The sequence below is a fragment of the Cryptomeria japonica genome, chromosome 6 (assembly GCF_030272615.1).
Source record: "Cryptomeria japonica chromosome 6, Sugi_1.0, whole genome shotgun sequence".
Taxonomy (NCBI): domain Eukaryota; kingdom Viridiplantae; phylum Streptophyta; class Pinopsida; order Cupressales; family Cupressaceae; genus Cryptomeria; species Cryptomeria japonica.
Genome location: NC_081410.1, coordinates 416,149,042 through 416,169,679, shown reverse-complemented (window position 1 = coordinate 416,169,679; position 20,638 = coordinate 416,149,042).

The following is a 20,638-nucleotide window of genomic DNA, read 5'->3' as shown; positions in this document are numbered from 1 at the left end:
ATCTTGGCAAAATTTGCCATAATAAATTTTCCAAATCTTCTCAAAATTTTAATCTAAAAACACCCAAAAAATAACTTCTTTCCATAAACCAAAAATTAACTTCAGGAATGGACTTTAGCCAAGAACAAGAAATAATCAGACAGGATTTTAGATTTGACAAACATCTTAACACACACATCATTCAGAAAGAAGAAAGAAATAAATTTTTTTCTTTAAAACAAACAATCAAACAAAGCCACCCAATCAAACAAGCTTCCAAATAAATTTCTCTTCACCTAAATCCCTGACCTGTTTCCTATCTCTCCCAAAATTAAAAACCTATTCCCCTTTTAAACTAAAATTCTCGATTGCAAATCTTTTTCCCAAAAACTTAAATTTAGTAATAAAAGCAATTTTCTTTTCTTTTCTAATTTTCTAACAAAGGATAAGTTAACATGCAATAATAGAAAATCATTTTTCTTTCTTTTCTTTTCTCATGCAAATTAATTAATTTTCTAAATAAAGAGATTAAAGCAATACTTTAATTCTAATTAATTCTTTTATTCATTCATTTATTTATTCTTGTATTCTTTTATTTATTTAAAATTCTAGGAAACAATAAATGAAATTAATCTAATTTATTTTTCACTAAAATTTAAATAAAATATATTTATAATATCATGCAGCTTGCAACTTAATTTAATAACTTCTTTTAATTAACTAAATTTATAATCTCAATGCATAAAATACATAATTCAAAAATGCCAACTATGAGATAACTCCATAAATTTAATTAATTAATTTAAAACCACTAAACACACAAACTGAGCAAACCTCAAGCAAATACTCATAAAAAAATCAAATGATAAAATACGAAGGCCAAACAAATTGATAGGACGACCAACTGACGACACTCACATGAGTGTAACTGAGTAAAATAGGGTCAACTACTATCTCCCCCACTTCCATCGGAAAATATAAGGCACACTCAGACCTGTGAAACCAGGTGGAGACGATACCTCGTACCTCCCTGGTACTTGTACCTGCAATATCCTGCAACATCAAACCACACATGCATATATACAATATAGAAAACACGACATACACATTGATGAAGGAGAATTGTGACGTTCCTTGTCTCACCGGGGTGAGTGAAGGAAAATTGTCCCCTTGCATCCAATACACTTGCAGGCACACAACATATAATTCCACATTGCATAGATAAAGTAAAGTGTTAGTACATAGCAATAATCCATAAAATGCCATAAATTGCAAGTACTGAAATACTGCAAATAAATTATGCATCTCATATCCAAATAAAGCATGAAATAATGTCATATAAGTCTGAATAACACATCATGGTAATGTATCCACTGAAAGTAAACAATAATAAAATATGAGTCTAATAAGTTCAAATGAGTAGGGGTACTACAGACACCGAGTCTATTAGCAGTGGGGATAGCGATGATTCTTCATATCCATCAAGCAATGAGGATGGAGACGATGATGATGATATGCCAGAGCTGAAGGATGTTCTTGTTGCAAAGGGTGGGGGAGGACAGGTGGCCAATAGGGATGAGGATGATCCACAAATTCTTAGAGCACGGATTCGGAGTTTGGAGGAGGAGGTCGCTAGACGAGATGTCGAGCGAGAGGTCTACCATGTAGACTATGGTGCTTTAGAGGTTGAGAGGGATCGTCTCTAGAGGGAGAGAGAGAGAGAGATGAGGCAGTCAGGAGAGCTCAGATCACCATGGATGCATATGATCAGCTATTCGGACCAACGACAGAGGCACATAGCCAGGCAGATAGATATTTTGTTGTGACATAGGAGGCTATTTATTATCGACAGACTTATGAGAGAGCTATCCCTAAGGGTTGAAGAGAGCCTAGTTTTAGTGTCTTTATGGGGAGGAGATCAAGTCGATCTACTTCTTGATGGACTAGCAGTGGTGGTGTTATGGGACCACCTTGACATCCTGGGATGGGACCTAGTGGACAGGATCCACCCATTGACAGAGGTAGTGTTGGTTGAGATATTTTTATCATGTTATCTGAGCCTTCGGACCTATTTATTGTATCCATACACATTATCATTTTTGAGTCATATATATATATGATATGCAACAATCTATTTATGCTTTGGTTTCCATGTATGCTTATATGATGTTATGAGTTATATGATGTATATCTATTTGATTCTATATGATTCATGAATGCAATGGTTACTACATGTATGTATCAATGATGCTTATGAATGCAATGGTATCTATAATGTATGCATGAATGATTTTTATGAATGAAATGATATCTATAATGTTTATGAATGCAATTTGTACTACATGTATGCATATTAAACTGATGTTTATGAACACAATGATATCTATATGAATGTATATTTTTTTTTTTGTATGATAATCCTAGAACAAATTTTTAACTCAGATGCAACTTGAAGAAATGTTAGTAAGATGATAGAGAGAAGAGATTGATGAAATAATTAATGTTAGAAAGAATATGATTTAGAGAGAAGATGGGAAATCAACAGACTATCAAGAAACACATGAGATGAGAATGAAATTGAAAGAATCACAAACCTATGTCACATATTTTATTGTGCAATATATATTCATCACTTAGCCTTATTATTGAACAATGAAGCTTAGCACATCAGGGTGTAAGGAACCAAGATGTAAGGATATCTCATTTTAGAAACAAACATACAACAGACAAGGAGTGAACCCCTCCATTCTGGGAAATACACTGGGGGTCGAGGTATGTGTGGCATTCAGTAGTTGAATGCTCCTATCACAGACACCCACTAGAGTAATTTCCCTAGAACTTCATCAGTTCACACCACAAAAAGAAAACAAAGAAAAAGATAATGCCCATTATGGCTCCTCTAGCCACTTGTGGACATCCTTGAGTAGCATAGGAACATAATCTGTCGCCAAATGATAAAAGATAAAGACTAACCCAGACAAAATTCAGCATCTATACTAACCTTGTGCCCTTGTTATTTGTTGCTTGATGTGATGGTTGATAATGTCTGATCTCATAAAGTTGCGGACCCCATTTAAGATTGACCTGTCTGATTTTGAGTGTATCCTCTTCTGTTTAAGACAAGATAATGATCATTTTGATATGGATATGATATGATTGATAAGACAGTTTGATCAATTGATTGCATATGCTTGACTGGATAGTCGTATCCTCTGTTAACTTTGTGCGAAGTGTTTGCTAGATATCTGCTAGGGTATATGTTTCTCACAAGACATTTTATTGCAAGTTTTTTTATTGATTGATTTTCAAAAAAAAATTAGTTCTTTTCCAAGAGCTTTTTCGATGTTTTTGGATAATGTGGATCGATATTTGAATGTTTTTGGATGATTTTTTTCAGGATCGTATTTGAATATTTTTTGGATTTTTTCAAGATCGTATTTGAATGTTTTTGGATTTTTGAGTTTTTCACTGTTTTTGATATTTTGAGTTTTTCATTGTTTTTGATATTTTGAGTTTTTCAATGTTTTTTGTATTTTGAAGGACTTTTTACGATTTTTAGGATTTTTTTCAGTTATGCCCCCAGTGTGCAGACCTGTATGACATGAAGTTCTGCAGAATGCATGTGGAGACAATGAATTTTTGACATGACCTATGTTAATGCAATATGCATGATGAAGATGCATTTCCTATTCGAACAAGGTTAACTATGTTTGTTTAGACTTTTATAATACACCAATTGAAATGGAGGTGCAAAACATTCCATAGATAAGAAGTAAATCGATCCATAAGGTCCTTTGGAACATTCAATTCAACACACTTAGTGACTAGGATTTACAAATGGAGATGCGGAAAACTTCCCCATTGATTCTTGAAACTTTGATCTTATTTTGCCCATGTGTGTGCAGATAAGTTAATTCCTGCTCTTGTGTTCACTAAAGATCCTTAGCATCCTATATGACTAGCTACATGGATTATCCTAACTTCAAAAGCATCTCGAATAGAGCCTCGCTACCAGCAAGCTTTTAGAGCTCCAACGAGGTTATAGACTGTAATTTCTCAAATATTGTTCCATTGCTAGTAGGCATTCATAGCCCTGATGGAGTTACTTGCAAGTCCCCATAGTCAATCTTTTTGTCACACTTTGTATGTGTGATATTTCAGTTATATATCATTGCTCTTTTTCCTTGAGATGAATATTTGGCATAGTACTTTTTCTTTTATTTTCTTTCCTTGACTTGTAAGTAATGAAACCTACTTGGGTGTGACAATTACAACGGTGCTGAAGTAGAATTTCAGATTTTTCACTAGTCATATGATCAACTAGGTGTCTAGAATGAATTAGAGATCTTCTTAATATGTTTGATATTTAGCAATTGATAGATTTTGGGTTAACAAGTCTCAAATAGTGAAATCACTACCCAACTATAAGTAAAGCGTCATCATAAGGTAATGTTGAAAATGAATGACCTCAGGACCTCAAAGACTTCATGTCCTAATATCTAAGAAAGGAGATGACCCTTTCTTCTCTTAAATGAAAATGAATGATCGTTGCCTTGTTTTATTGGTACTACTATATGAAAATGTGGAAACTTTGCAAATGCAATGCATTTGAAAAAGAAATTATATGAAATGTAGTTCTTTGAATAATATGATATGCAATGCGGAAAGTAAAACCTAAATTAACCTAGCCCTTAGGTATAATATCATTTAAGATGCATGTTGTTCATAGGGTCAAAGAGTGGATCTCCCTCCATGGTGGCCACATTATATGCTCCATTGCCTATAACCCTTGTTACTATAAAAGGACTTAGCCAATTAGGTTCAAACTTCCTTGGCTTTTCTCGTTCCGCTAGGTTCCTTTGGTTCTCTTTAAGAAGTAGATCTCCCACTTCAAAAGTTCATGGGCAGAATCGTTTATTATAACTCTGTCTCAGTCTATTTTGATAACCTTGCAAATGATTGAACATTGTTTGTCTCTTTTCATCAAGCGTTTCTAGTTCTTGTAATCTTGCTACCCAATAGTCTTTATGATGTTTTGTAAAGAGACTCTTAGAGATGGTATTTGTATTTCAATGGGGAGTATTGCTTTTGTACCATAGACCAAGGAATATGGTGTTGCTCCTATAGGGGTGTGTACTCCTATTTTGTAAGCCCAAAGAGTGGGTTTAACTGGAGATGCCAATCCCATCTTGTGTCAGTGACAACTTTCTTAAGGATTTTCAATATTGTTTTATTTGTTGCCTTTGCTTGTCCATTGCTTTGTGGACAATATGGCATGGCAAATCTCTTTTGTATTTGAAATTTATCACACAATTCTTTCACTTCTTGATTTTTTAAATGGATGTCCATTATCTATTACGAAGCACATTGGAATCCCGTATCTACAAATAATGTAGTTGAGCATGAACTTTGTTATTTTCTTTCTAGTGGTGTATGTAAGAGGAATTGCCTAAACCCATTTGGTAAAGTACTCAGTGGTTGTTAAGATGAATTTGTGCCCATTGGAAGAAGTAGGATTGATTTTACCCACTAGATCTAATCCCCATTGTGAAAAAGGCCATGGTGATGTAATGGGTTGAAGATCTTGTGTTGGTGCATGAATGAGATCTCGATGCATTTGAAATTGCTTACATTTCTCCACATATTTATAAGCATCCTTTTCCATAGTTGGCCAGTAATAACCTATTATTAACAATTTCTTTGACAATGGTGGACCACTTTGGTGCACCCCACAAATTCCATCATGGAATTCCTTTAGAGAAAGTTGCACTTCATTTTTATCAAGACATTGGAGAAGAGTTCCATCAAAGCCCTTTCTATACAATGTATCAGCTATAATGGTGTGTTTAGATGTCTCACGAAGAAGAGTCTTCTTTTGATTTCTGGATAGGTCTGGTGACATCTATTGAGTGTGTAAATATGCATATATTTCATTGTACCATGGGGACTCTAGACCCACAATTACACATACATATTTTGTTTAGGGAGTCTCATATGCCAGTATCATCAATTGTTCTATAATAAACTCAAACTATGTTTCATTAGCAGGCAAATTTAGAAGATATCCTATGGTAGCCATGGCATCTGCTTCCTTGTTTTGTATCCTTGGAATTTGTTCAAAAGTAATTTTTCTAAAGTGCTCCTTGTAATATTCTACCATTTTCTTATAAGGCATGAGTTTGTCATCTTTCGTGTTGTAGTCATCATTGACCTAGTTTACAATCAATTGTGAATCATTATAGACCTGTAATTCTTTTATTCTCCACTGTACAGTTGTACGAAGCCCTATGATGAGAGCTTCATATTCAACTATATTGTTTGTGTATGGAAAATTTATCCTAAATGACTTAGGTATAGAATCCCCTTGAGGGGTGATGAAAATAATCCCTTCTCCAAATCCATGACTTGTATATGGCCCATTAAAATATATTTTTCACATTATAGGTGCAGTCAATGTAAACATTGATTCATTTGGAAAGTCTATCAGCAACAGGTGATTGTCTTGTAAAGGAGCATCCGCTAACTGATCTGCTATAATTTGTCCTTTGATGGCCTTTCTGTCTATGTACTCTATATCAAACTCACTCAGGATCATGACCCACTTAACCAATCTCTCGGTCAATGTTGCTCTGCTCAATAGGTACTTGAGTGGATCAAAGTGTGCAATGAGTTGTACTTTATGACTCAGCATGTAATGTCTAAGCTTTTGAGATGCGAAGATTACTGCTAAGCATGCTCGCTCTATAGGAGTATAATTAAGCTCACAACCGATCAGAGTTCTACTTATATAATAAATGGCTCTTTCTTTTCCTTTTTCATCATGTTGTGCCAATAGAGCTCCTAGAGTTGAGTTTGTTTCTAATATATATAGCAACAAAGGTTTTCCTGGAGTATGTGATACTAAAACTAGTGTGTTTAGAAGATAATCTTTCAGAGCTTGGAAAGCTTCTTAGCATTGTTCTATCCATTTAAAAGTAACTACTTTCCTGAGTAAATGCTAGAATAGATGACAATTATCTGCCAACTATGCTATGAATCTTCTTATGGATTGCAATCTTCCTTGTAACCCTTTTAGTTGTTTAAGTGTTGATGGAGGTTGTATATCTATGATTTCCTTGACCTTGGCAGGGTCTATTTCAATTCCTTTTTTGGACACAATAAACCCTAACAGTTTACTTGTAGTTACATCAAACACACACTTCTTCAGGTTTAGTCTGACATTACTACTCCAACCGATCAAATATTTGTGTAAGGACAGTAAGGTGACCTTCTCTTTTCTATGATTTAGCCAATAAGTTATCCACATAATCTTCCATTATGTTGTGGATCATGTCATGAAATAGCATTGTCATGGCTCTTTGGTATGTTGCTTTGGCATTTTTGAGACCAAATGGCATCACATTCTAGTAGTATGTTCCCCATGGGTAGGTAAAGGCCATTTTATGTTGATCTTCTGGTTCAATTTTAATCTTCTTGTATCCTGAAAAACCATCCATTAATGATACCATTTCATTTCCAATTGTTAGATCAACTATCATATCAATGTTGGGTAGTAGGAAGTCATCCTTAGGACAAGCTTTATTTAGATCTCAGAAATCAATACAGATTCTTATGCCTCCTATGGGCTTAGTCATAGGTACCAGGTTGGATATCCATTCCACATAGTCAATAGGTCAAATGAAACCTACACCCAACAACTTTTGTAGTTCTATTTTAACCAGTAATGCAATACTTGGATGCATTTTTCTCAATTTTTGCTTCTAAGGTTTAACTCCTAGTATCAAAGGTAAATGATGCAACACTAATTCAGGGTCTAAGCCTAGAATATCTACATAGGACCAAGAAAATTTGATAGGTCATTTCTTGAAAAAATGAATGAAAAGCCTGGAATATCTACATAGGACCAAGCAAATTTGATAGGTCATTTCTTGAAAAAATGAATGAATCTATCTTTTTCTTCTTTGTTTAGTGATTTTGCCAAATGGATGTTATGTACAACCTCTACTTATGCTATGTTTACCTCTTCAGTTTCTTCTATAAGAAATGTTGAACTTTCTCTTTCGATAGGAAGGTTACCCAACTCACTCTTGCCATTATGGGTGGTTTGATTTGTATCTTTTGTTGTAGAGGTACTTTCCTCTCCAAAGTATATTCTATTCAGGTCTACAACAAACCCTGCTTTGTAGTCACCTTGTGGAAATCCCTCTCTGCCTCCAAGGAATTATGTAATTGCTTCATCATTTTCAAACCAATCCAGCGTTGGTTTTCCTTCTTTCCCCCAATCAATCAAGTGTGAATGTACAAGGGGTAAGTTATTACTCCCTTCTATAATAGATTTCGATAACATGAATATTTGATTGTTTGAATGACTTGGTGTATTTTCATCTTGTATAGGCTTTATTTGATACCTTAGTATGACACTTGTTAATAGGATAGAATTATGGAGTGATAAGAACTCATAGTCATGAGAGTCTATCTCACTTTCAATGTATGCTTCATCATCTAAGCTATCATCACTTATCTCTTCTTGTTCCTGCTGCTAATTCTATTGTAGATTGACTGGTCTTCTTTGGACAGTAGTTACCCTTCTTAAGCCTGGTATAAGCCTTTGCAATCTTTCTTCATCTGATTCATTAGGTTGAGCTTGAGTCATTTCGTATGGAAGAAGTATTGATAATAACCATGGATTAGATTCATCTATTGGTGGTAAACCTGCATCTGTTACAACATTAGCTTGTATTGTTGTGTCAACAATTGCATCATTTTGTGACTCAATGTTAGGCTCTTGCAGGAGTTGTCTCATGTCTTCCCCATCTGATTCTATGCTAGGCAATGTGGGTACTTGATTACTTGTTTGAGATGAAGTGGGGAAGCACTCGCGTGGAAAAATCTCTTTGTGGTATGTAGCCTTATGGTTTCATTGGTCTATTTAGTATATCAAGGGTACATTGTCTTGATTTTGTGATATGTGGTACATGCTTATACCTCAATCCTTGATTCCCTAGATTATCATTAGGAATAATAGGTTCTAGTCTTCCTTGTTTCTGTAACCCCAAGCCTGTGGTACCATCATATCCATGTCTCTAGAGCATTTTGAATCCATTTCCATAGTGATCTATGGGTATTCTAGGTATTGTTATATGATCCTCTTCTCTATATATCCAATGGTTAACATCTTCATTGAGGGATTCTTCCTATAAGTCACCCCATCTAATGAAAGAGCATGAGTCTGTGTATCTGGCAATTTCTTTTCCTTTGTCTTGTCTTTGTACTGCATTTTGAGGTTTCCCAAAAGACTTAGGAGATAGAGACAATTGTTTCCCACTTCAAGCATTTGCAATAGAGTACTCTCCACAACCAATATCTTTTATATGTAAAGAAGATGTTGTAGGCATATTCTTCTTTGTTTCTATGATTGTTAATGCATCTAGTTGTGTAGTGAGAGGTGTTGCTTAATTAATAGGTACCTAATTATCCACGCTTTCTTTCAAGTAATTGCAATGTTGGAAGGGATTTGGATCACCCTTTATGGTAATTTCAATACCATTATATGGGAATTTGACACACTGATGAAATATGGATGGTACTACTTGCATGGTGTGGATCCATGGGCAGCCCAATAACATGTTATATCCCAGTTCTCTATCCAAGACTTGAAAAGCAACCTCTGTTGTTATAGGTCCCACTTGTACGGGTAGTGTTACGATGCCTTTTGAGGGATGTTCCTCATCATTGTATGCCTTGATACTTATTCTCTTGGATGAATCAATGTGAAGTTCATAATATCCTAGTGCTTTAACCAGTTTTAAAGTACAAATGTTGAGACCAGCTCCTCCATCTATGAGTACTCTTCTGATTCTTCTCTTATGTATGTAAGCTTCTATATGTAGCGGGTCATTATGTAGTAGTCTATCACTAGGAATGTCTTGTTCTAGTTCCTTGTGTCAAATTTCCTACCATGGACTGGAAGGCATTTTCATCTCTATCTCTGTCCACTACTGAATCTTGAAGCACTTTGTCTAGAATGGATTTATGAATGGGTGAAATACGCAAGAGTTCAAAAAGTGATATCTGTGTCGGGGTTTTCTTGAGTTGTTTCACAACATTATAGGTCCCTACTACTGGTGGTAGGTTTGGTGGTACTCCTTGTAAAGTTACCTTTGATCTACGAGTAACTAGTGCACAATCTCTGCCTCTAGGAGTTATGGTGATTGTAGCCACTATATCATATGACTTACAGGTATTGTTGGTATCATATATTGTGTTATAAAGGTTTATGTTAAATCCCTCTTCATAGTCTTCATGTGTATGTTTGACATCCATGATTTGTTCTATGAGTTCATCTTCAAACCATCCTGAATGAGATGGTTCGTCATGCCCCCAGTCTCTAAGGCAAAGATTTCTATCATCATCGTATCTTGGTGCCTTTGAGAGAATGCAAATTTGGTTATCATCTGTGTGAGTATCTAGATATTGCTCATCTTGATCAAGTGTTTCTTGTGAATCATTATTTACTACATCTCCTGAGCTAATGGCATGAATAGTGTAGCCATATGAGACCTTTGTGTAGTTAGTTGTATTATCTTGAGTACCTGATGTAGTAGCCTTCCCTTTGTCATTCTTGACAAATGGATCCTTAAATATTGTGTGATTTGTGTTTGTTGAGGTTTTATCGATATCGATTGTGATGTCTGTAATGCCCATACCCTAGTCGGACTTGTAAAACCCGTTTGACCTTGGTTGACTTCCTATGTGGCATTCTTGAATGGTAGGTTAACCGTGATGCAATGTGTAGTTTAGATAGTATAAATAATCGTGCATACCTATTATTGTGCTTTTGCATCGATTCTTGTGTATATGTAATTGTTTCCTAACCCTTGTGATAAATCTTGAGCTAACGCTTTCATTGAATATGTATATGTATATGCATGCTTGCATGATTCATGGGTGCAGGAGATTGCAGGTACGACACCGCCTAAGGCGAGGTTCATCTCCTTCGGGGTTCACAGGTTTGAGTAAACCTCCTCCATCCTTAGAATTTGGATTTGGGGGTCATTAAACTCTCGTCTTGCCTTAGCCATGGTCAGGTGAGCATCGTGTGTGGATTCGTGGGGCTTCCCTTGCATTGGGTTGCATGTCATGTGATTTGGTGGACTTCCTCAATTTGCGTGCCTTGCGCAGGGTAAGTGGAGTTTGTTATCCTAAGTATTAAATTCAATTTAATGAGTAGACGTACACATTAGTAATTTAGAAATTTAAAATAGGTAGTTTTCTTTTATACGATTATTCGTTAATTTAAAGAGATTGCTTTAGTTATTATTGTAGCAAGCTTAAGGTATTTAACTTGGATTAATGTGCTCATTTACGCATTTGTAGTTGAGAAATTCGAATAAATAGATCTCCTTCATGAGATTAGTCATTTATTTAAAAAGGTCATTTTATTATGTGATAGCGAGTTAGTTTAATAGTTAATTTTAATAAAAACGAAATTCAATTAGTTATGCGTTTTTAGAAAGGAAAGATTTAAAGTCATTTGGGAAATAGAAATAAATTTATCATTTTCGCATTTTAGAATAGAAAGGGTAGATTTTACTATTTAAAAGGAAATTATTCTTTTTACTTGCAAAATTGATATAGTATAAAAGATTGATTTTTTTTGGAAATTTAAATTAATCAAAATGCGTTATCCTTGTTAATAGTTCAAAACATAAATGTTGGCTAAAGTAATATGGAGGAATTAAAATTAGAATTAAATAAGAAATAGAGGAATTTTAATTTTAATTAGAAAAGCGATAAGAAGTATTGAATAGTGGAAAGGAATGATTTTTCCATTCTCATTCTCTTTTATTTATTTTTTTTAAAAAAATGCCTAAATTCGAAATTGAAAATTAGGGCAAAAATAGGGTTTCTCATTTAACCTAGTTTTGAAATGTTTTTGGGGGTTCTTTTTTTGGGAGCTTTTTTTTGGTGAAAAATGTTGGAGAAAATGGAGTTCTCTTGCTTGGAGTTGCAGGTGGAGCTCTTCATCAAAACTCTTCCCGGAATGCGTTGGAGGTAGGATTCGAATGCACCGTTTTTGTTCCTTTTAAAATTGTGGGTATATCTCTAAAATTTGTCTTGAAGATTTCTTGCTCCAAAACCTCCATGATTGTTGTTTAAACGTAGGATTCAGTTTTGAAAACATGGGTAGTTCTTGGATCAAATTTTTGTTTCTTAATACATTTTGTGGTTTTAAACTTGATGAGGAAATATTTTTCCCATAATGGAGATTTTGGTAAAATCTGGAAAATGAATGGGTCTATAAAAAAAACAAAAAAAAAACAAAATATAATAATGGGGGATTTCGTTTCTTGTTAAAGCTTTATTCAAGAATTTTGCGATTTGATCTGGACTATAAATCGGATCAAGAAAATAACAAAAAAAAAAAAAAAGAATGTTTGGGGGTTCGGGGGGGGAGCCAAAGCTCAACCCGCCCCTTCCCTGCTACCATATGACTCCACACAGTGGCGGCCGAAAGGGTTGTGACGTCCATGGCGGCCGCAGCAACCCCCGGCTCCACACAGTGGAGGCCGAAGGGGCTGCGACGCCGAGGAGGCCGCAGCAACCTCTGGTTCGACTGAGTGGGGCCGAAGGGGCTGCGACCCCACGGCGGCCACAGTAACCCCCGACTCCACTAGGTGTGGAGGCCGAGGGGCTGCGCTCGTCATGGCAGCCGCAGTTCCCTCCGGCTAGGGTGCGGCTAGGGTTTGGCCGCCCTCAATCTTTTTTTAAATGTTTTTATTTATTTATTTATTTTAAATTATTATAGTTAAAAAACTTGATTTTGGGGGTTTGTCATTGTTTACGAAAAAAAAAGTGGATTCTTATTCAAATAAATTTATTTTAGGTAATATTTTTATTTTAAAAATGAGTTGAGATTTTTATTTTAGTAAATAATGTTTTAAAGAAAAAAAAAAAAGGGAATAAATGTATATATTAAAATATATGCTAATATAGATAACATCTATTTAGCATATATTATTAAATATATATATATATATATTTGGGCTTTAATATAGCGATGACTTTCATTGTATTTTTAAATTGAATAATAATTGATTTTATGATAGTGAGTAAATTGAATGGAGGTAATGTCCTTTAATTCTTTTAAATGTATGCAATAGAAGCTTAATTTAGCTTGGAAATGATTTTTCCATTTCTTCATTCACTCTTAATGTATTTTGTTCTTTATAGAAAAAGGGGTAATTTTTGTATAATTAGAGAAGGGGCTAGATTATTGTTGTAGAACCAACTTGTCTCTGGTGTTTACCTAAGGATTAAATAATCTGTTTAGATGCTTAAGTCAACTTGAGGAAATGTTGTAACTACCCGTTAACGCTTGAGCATGGCTTAATATTTTGGTAATCGTTATGTCTATTATAATAGCACGTCCTTGATAGGTATGTTGGGTCCCTGTCATATGGTTGCTTTTGTCTGGTCATAGTCAGTCAAGTCTCCATTTAGGGTATTGACAGTTAAGGAACCCTTGTTTTTGCTTTGATGTAGTTAGTAGGATCCGCTTCAAAAGGGATCATTATGTAATTATCGTCCGAGGTGGCTGTTGTATATTGGTTGTGTTTCACCTAAGAGGCAAAGATGTAAAAGACATGTAAATTATGTATTCCTAACGAAATTAAATGCCAGAGGGGTCTTGCAGTTGAGCAGACCTGGAGATGTAGCCCTTTAGGGGTGAACTCCAAGATCATATCTGTGTTATGCAATGTTTTAGCTTCCTTTGTTTCATGCTTTAAGTTATCATGTATGGTTGTTATCTTGTATAAGTTTATGAAGGAAATTTAATGAATTTAAATCTAAGTGCATAAAATTAATCATCTTGATAAATGTAGTAAATAGGTACATAAAACATTGTAAATTATGATTATGGAAAAGTATTTGGTTTATGTTAAATAAAGAAGTGATAGGGAAATGAATCTCATCAGGATGCCTTTATTGTTTTAGCTTGATATAAGATGGTAAATCGAATAAATGAGTATGGGAAACAAAGTTAGAATTAATGTTATAACTCCCAAGTTGAAATCTAAAGGATGAACGTCATATAGGTATTTACTTCTATCTTCTAAAATGAGTAACGCCATGTTAATTATGTTTCACTACCTTGGGTGAATTTGTTTAGTTATTTCACATTTTAATCTTTACAATAATCCTTACCAAAATTAACTTGAAAATTGGGTTAACTCAACTATTTATCCATAATTGTAACCTTAATAAAAGAAACTCTTATGATTGCCAAAATGGAACTAAAATGGGAAGTATTGGTATAGATGATTTTATCTCAACCTTAGTAAATGTATCTTTTCATATAAACTTCATTTAGCAAAAAGGAGTGACATGCAATAAGATAGTTATATTCTAATCCTAAAGGGAGAATGTCACTATGAACTTATATTTTAATCCTGTAATGATGAATATCATCTTGCTAAATATATCTTAATTTAAAGGATGAACTCATGTGTCCCTAATACATTTTCACCTTAATGAATTTAGCCATCTATTAGCATTATTAAAACTTCAATGAATGAATTCTATGGCTACTCACAATTTATCTTTCATAAAAGAACTGCAACTCATTAGTTGGCTAAGCATGAAATCAAATGAAGGGACCTCACTCTATTAATTGTAGTTTAACCCTTAATGAATGTATCTCATCTTATTAACCATATTTTTATTATTTAAGAGAAACATCGAATGTGGGTGGTTATCTTAAATCCCAAATGAATGAACTTTGTTATAGTTATCACATTGAACCTTAAGGGAGGCCTCTTAAATTAAATAGGTGTTAATGTGCATTGAGTAGATAACCTCACGATGGCCTCCTAATCACCCAAAGAAAATGAACACTTCCTAATTTTCTAAGATGTCATATCATTGAACATATATATAATCATGTCTTATGCATTATCTCACAATTAGGATATCTAGATTTAAGGATCATTTAACGCAAGTTGAGTTAGGTGCTAGGTTATGTAATCGCGTTGGGAAACTCATTAGGTTCGTTTAGCCTTCCGCTGTGGTATCTAAGTTTTAGATAACTCCTAATTATCTTAATGTTGTAACTTATCAGTAACACTCTTAACAATTATTATTAAAAAAAAATATTTACACTCTATTTGAGTGTTTTTAACTTAAACCCCTTTGGGGTTTCCTGGCGGGGCATTACAATGTCTCCTTGGTCTATCATATCTTGGACCAAGTTTTCCAATTTATAGCAACTTGCTATTTTATGACCTTTAGTCTAATGATAATCACAAAAATCATTATCATTCCACCATGTGGGTTTGATGGACCTAGTTTGTATACTCTTATTTCCGATAAAGTGATCATGTTTGTCTATATTAACTTTTTGAGTGCTAAATCAATAGGTTCTCCTAGAGGTGTGTAATTCCTTCTTGGATCATTTACCCTGGGGTACCTTGTGTTCATGTTTTGTGTAGTGTTTACATTTGTTGAAGCAGGGTTATTCTCCATATGTGGATTTTATGATTGACTCGTTCTCAAAGATAAAACCGGTTGAGTTCTATTTACTATTATGGTGTCTACAACACCATCATTGGTCACATTTTTGTTTTTTGACCAAAACTTGGATTTATCATTGTTGTTGGTGTTGCCATACTTAATAAGACCTTGTTCCACTAGTCCCTTCTCACATTTTAGAGATTTTTATGTGATTTGTTTGAACGTGGTTAAACATTGCATTTGTAAGGGATATTTAATCTTTGGGATCAAGTTTTCAGTGAACATATCTACTTGTTCTGTTTCTAGGATAACTGTCTTACACCTCCTATAGAGAGCCCTCCATCATTGTATGAAGGATGCAAATGTTTCATTCTCGTATTGTCTCATGGCACACAAGTCCATTAAAGTAACTAGGGTTTTGATGTTATGCGAAAAGTTTGCAATAAAGTGTTTAGCTGATTCTCCCCATGATGTGATGGTTGGTGGTAAATGTGAAAACCACTCTAAGGTTGGGCCTCCCAAACTTTTAGGGAACAACCTCATTAGGTAAGAGTCTTCTATTGCAACCTCTATACATGTCGTAAAAAACTCTGATGTGGTCTCTAGGATCACCTTTCCCTTGATACATGTCTAATTTTGGCATTTCAAAATGTGGTGGGTGTAATGCCCCGCTAGGAACCCTAAAGGAAAACAACACAACTAGGAAACTAAAGGGTGAAATAAAATTTTTTTAAAGGCTAAGTGCATTAGCTACAACCATTGCACGTTTACTAACACAGCGGAAGTCTAACATATGATTTCATAAGGGTTACCAATGAAGATTAATTCATAGATTATATTAACACCATAGTAAAACCAATTGTCCATTTAATTAGATAAAATAAATGCTTAATTTTAAAACTACAAATACATCTAAATTCCATAATGAAGAAATGAAAGTATTTCAATGTATCCAAATTCCATAAAACAATTTAACATAAGATCGAAGCAACTGAATTAACATACATTCCACTAACATACTATTACAATATCCACAAATACATGGCTTCCAATAATGCCATAGATTTACAAAGTTACAATATCAAGGTTACATAAAAGTCTGGTACAATGACCACAAGGTCTCAACTGAACAATGATCTCGAACAAGAGCTGGTACATGAACCATGAACTGAGAAACACCAGCAAAGCCTTTCCTCGCTTGAAGATACAATCTAGAACATCTGATGGGAAGTGACACTACCACCTGACCATGTGATCCCAAAATGGAACCACCCCAACATGCTAGGAGATAGTAGAAAACCCTCAAGCAAGCAAAGTAAGACAAGTACGAAAGGACTACAAGACTCCACAAACATCCATATAACTCAACTCACAAAACACAAGTGACTCTAAGGAGAGAGTGTCATCACATGTCTTACGGTGGATACCATGATACAACCTCCATAGGTCTCAGCCCCCATCCTAGGTTTCTCCTAGTAACCTCTACCGAGCCTCCTGTTCCAACTAAGTCTCATGCAGACCCTACCGATCCTTTCGTGAAGACAAGGTGGTAAGTCTACCATTCCAGGCCTTCTCGTAACATTATGAGCTCTGTACAAGCACTCACCTATGCACGAGGTACATTATCTTAATTAGTATTTATTCTACCTACCCCCTAATCAATTATTAGGTTATCACTTTTTAACTGACTTCTGACGGGTTATCCTGTCATCCACTTTGGGCACGGCCCCCGCTCGAAAGCCACTCTCTCTCATAGGACACTAAAAGGAAAGGTCTCTCTACGAGAACTCTATGGTGAAACAGACAACCATAACTAATCTTGACAAAACATAGGTGAAAGATACACGATCACTAACCGAAGATTGACCATTTGGACAAAAACACACAATGGCTCACATCAATAAGGTTATACAACAACACCTAACCAAGGAGATATAATAACATAGGACACGATGACAATTCAACCAGAATTGTAATGAAATTAAGCTTGACTGCAAACACCATTTACACAAGATCCTAATATCGGCAATCTTTTCTTAAAACAGCCAAAAGCATAAATAACTTGCAATTAAAGATATTCCAGACAATAAGAAAATACAACTATTTTAATACAAAGAAATCAATGTTGTCATTTGTCCAATAAGGTTAAATCAATCACATAAAAATTAACCCCCTAATTATATGCTCATGATTAATTTACAAATATATCCGATTAGCTTATACCAATAATCTAAATTAAATTCCAAATTAAATATATATATACTTATCGAATATAATATCATATTATTATATCACATTAAAAATATATAATAAAATGAAGATTTAATTTTACAATAACTTTTTATTTCCAAAATAACATAATAAAAGCACAATACTATATACATATATAAAATTATTTTATTTTATTTATTAATTAATTAATTTTTTATTTAATTATTATTATTTTTATTTTTATTTTATTTATTTATTTATTTATTTTTTAATACAATAATCTTAAACAAGTAAATTCTATTTTCACCCAAAATTTATTTCCAATCAAATTAATTTATAGGGAAATTAATTAATACATAATTTCTCTAAAATAATTTAATAAAATAATTTCCCTTAACTTTCAATAATACAATAAATTTAATTAATAATTAAATTTATTTCTATAATAATTAATAATATCACAAAGATACACAACTATTAAAAAAGACTATCATAGCCAAATATCGAAACAAAAATCAAACAAGAGGGAATGATTTCTCTGGTAAATCCCATTCCTCCCAAATCTTGTAATTTTCCATGCACAACAAGAATCTTGGCAAAATTTGTCATAATAACTTTTCCCAATTTTCTCAAAATTTAATCTACAAACACCCAGGTAATAACTTCTTTCCACAAACTAGAAATTAACTTCAGGAATGGACTTTAGCCAAGAACAAGAAATAATCAAACAGGATTTTAGATTAAACAAACATCTTAACACACACATCAATCAGAGAGATAAAAGAAATAAAACTATTTTCTTTAAACCACCCAACTTGGTATAGCTTTCCTAGAAGAAATTTGTAGAAGAGAACCAATCCTTCAACAAGCTTCCAAATAAATTTCTTTACCTAAATCCCTGACCTATTTCCTGTGTATCTAAAATAAAGACCTATTCCCCTATTTAAACTAAAATTCTAGGTTCAATAGCTTTTTTCTCAAAAACCTAAATTTAGAATAAAAGTAATTTTATTTTATTTTCTAATTTTATAACAAAAGATAAGCTAACATGCAATAATTAAAAATCATTATTCTTTCTTTTCTTTCTCATGCAAATTAATTAATTTTCTAAATAAAGAATTAAAGCAATACTTTAATTCTAATTAATTCTTTTATTCATTTATTCATTTATTCTTTTATTCTTTTATTTATTTATTCTTTTATTCTTTCATTTATTTAAAATTCTAGGAAATAATAAATATAATTAATTTAATTTATTTTTCCACAAAAAAATTAAATAAAAATATATTTCTAATATCATGCAGCTTGCAACTTAATTTAATAATTTCTTTTAATTAAAAAATTTATAATCTCAATGCATAAACAATTCAACTATGAGATAATTCCATAAACTTAATTAATTAATTGATTAAATCCACTAAAACACTCAAATTGAACAAATCTCAAGCAATTACCCATAAAAAGATCAAACGACAAAATACGAAGGCTGAACAAACTGACAAGATGACCAACTGACGACACTCACACGAGTGTAACTGAGTAAAAATACGGTCAACTACTATCTCCTCCACTTCCATCGGAAATATAAGGCATGCTCATACCTGTGAAGATAGGTGGAGACGATACCCAGTACCTACCCGACACTTGTACCTACAATATCCTACATCACCGAACCACACATGCATATATATACAATGTAGAAAATACGGCATACACACCACTAAAGGAGAATTGTGGCGTTCCCTATCTCACCAAAATGAGTGAAGGAAAATCATCCCCTTGCATCCAATACACTCGCAAACACACAACATATAATTTCACATTGCATAAATAAAGTAAAATGTCAGTACATAGCAATAATCCATAAAATGCCATAAATCACAAGTACTGAAATACTGCAAATAAATTATGCATATCATATGCAGATAAAGCATAATGTCATTAAAAATTTGAATAACACATCATGGTAATGTATCCACTGAAAACAAACAATAATAAAGTATGAGTCTAAAGAGTTCAAATGAGTAGGGGTACTACATTCTTCCCCCCAAAACTAGGCTTACTCCTGGAAGCCTGAAACAAATAAGAATATAGCTCTCTCATCTTCATTGCATCCTCCCCTAGCTTTCCTAGCCATGACCTAGTATTGTATAGAAAAAATGATTCAGACCTACGACAAGGATAAAATGAGGGAAACACAAACATTAAGACCTAAGCAAAAAGGTCAAACTAGATAGGCTCACTACAAACCAAGAGTACCCAGTGTTGAAACTTGGGCTTTGATACCAAATGTAATGCCCCGCCAGGAACCCTAAAGGAAAACAACACAACTAGGCAACTAAAGGGTGAAATAATTTTTTTTTAAAGACTAAGTGCATTAGCTACAACCATTGCACGTTTAATAACACAACAGAAGTCTAACATATGATTTCCTAAGGGTTACCAACGAAGATTAATTTGTAGATTATATTAACACCATAGTAAAACCAATTGTCCATTTAATTAGATAAAATAAATGCTTAAGTTTAAAACTACACATACATCTAAATTGCATAATGAAGAAATGAAAGTATTCCATTGTATCCAAATTCCATAAAACAATTTAACATAAGATCAAAGCAACTGAATTAACATACATTCCACTGACATACTATTACAATATCCACAAATACATGGCTTCCAATAATGCCACAGATTTACAAAGTTACAATATCAAGGTTACATAAAAGTCTGGTACAATGACCACAAGGTCTCAACTGAACAATGATCTCGAACAAGAGCTGGTACATGAACCACGAACCGAGAAACACCAGCGAAGCCTTTCCTCACCTGAAGATACAATCCAGAACATCTGATGGGAAGTGGCACTATCACCCGACCATGTGATCCCAAAATGGAACCACCCCAGCGTGCTAGGAGATAGTAGAAAACCCTC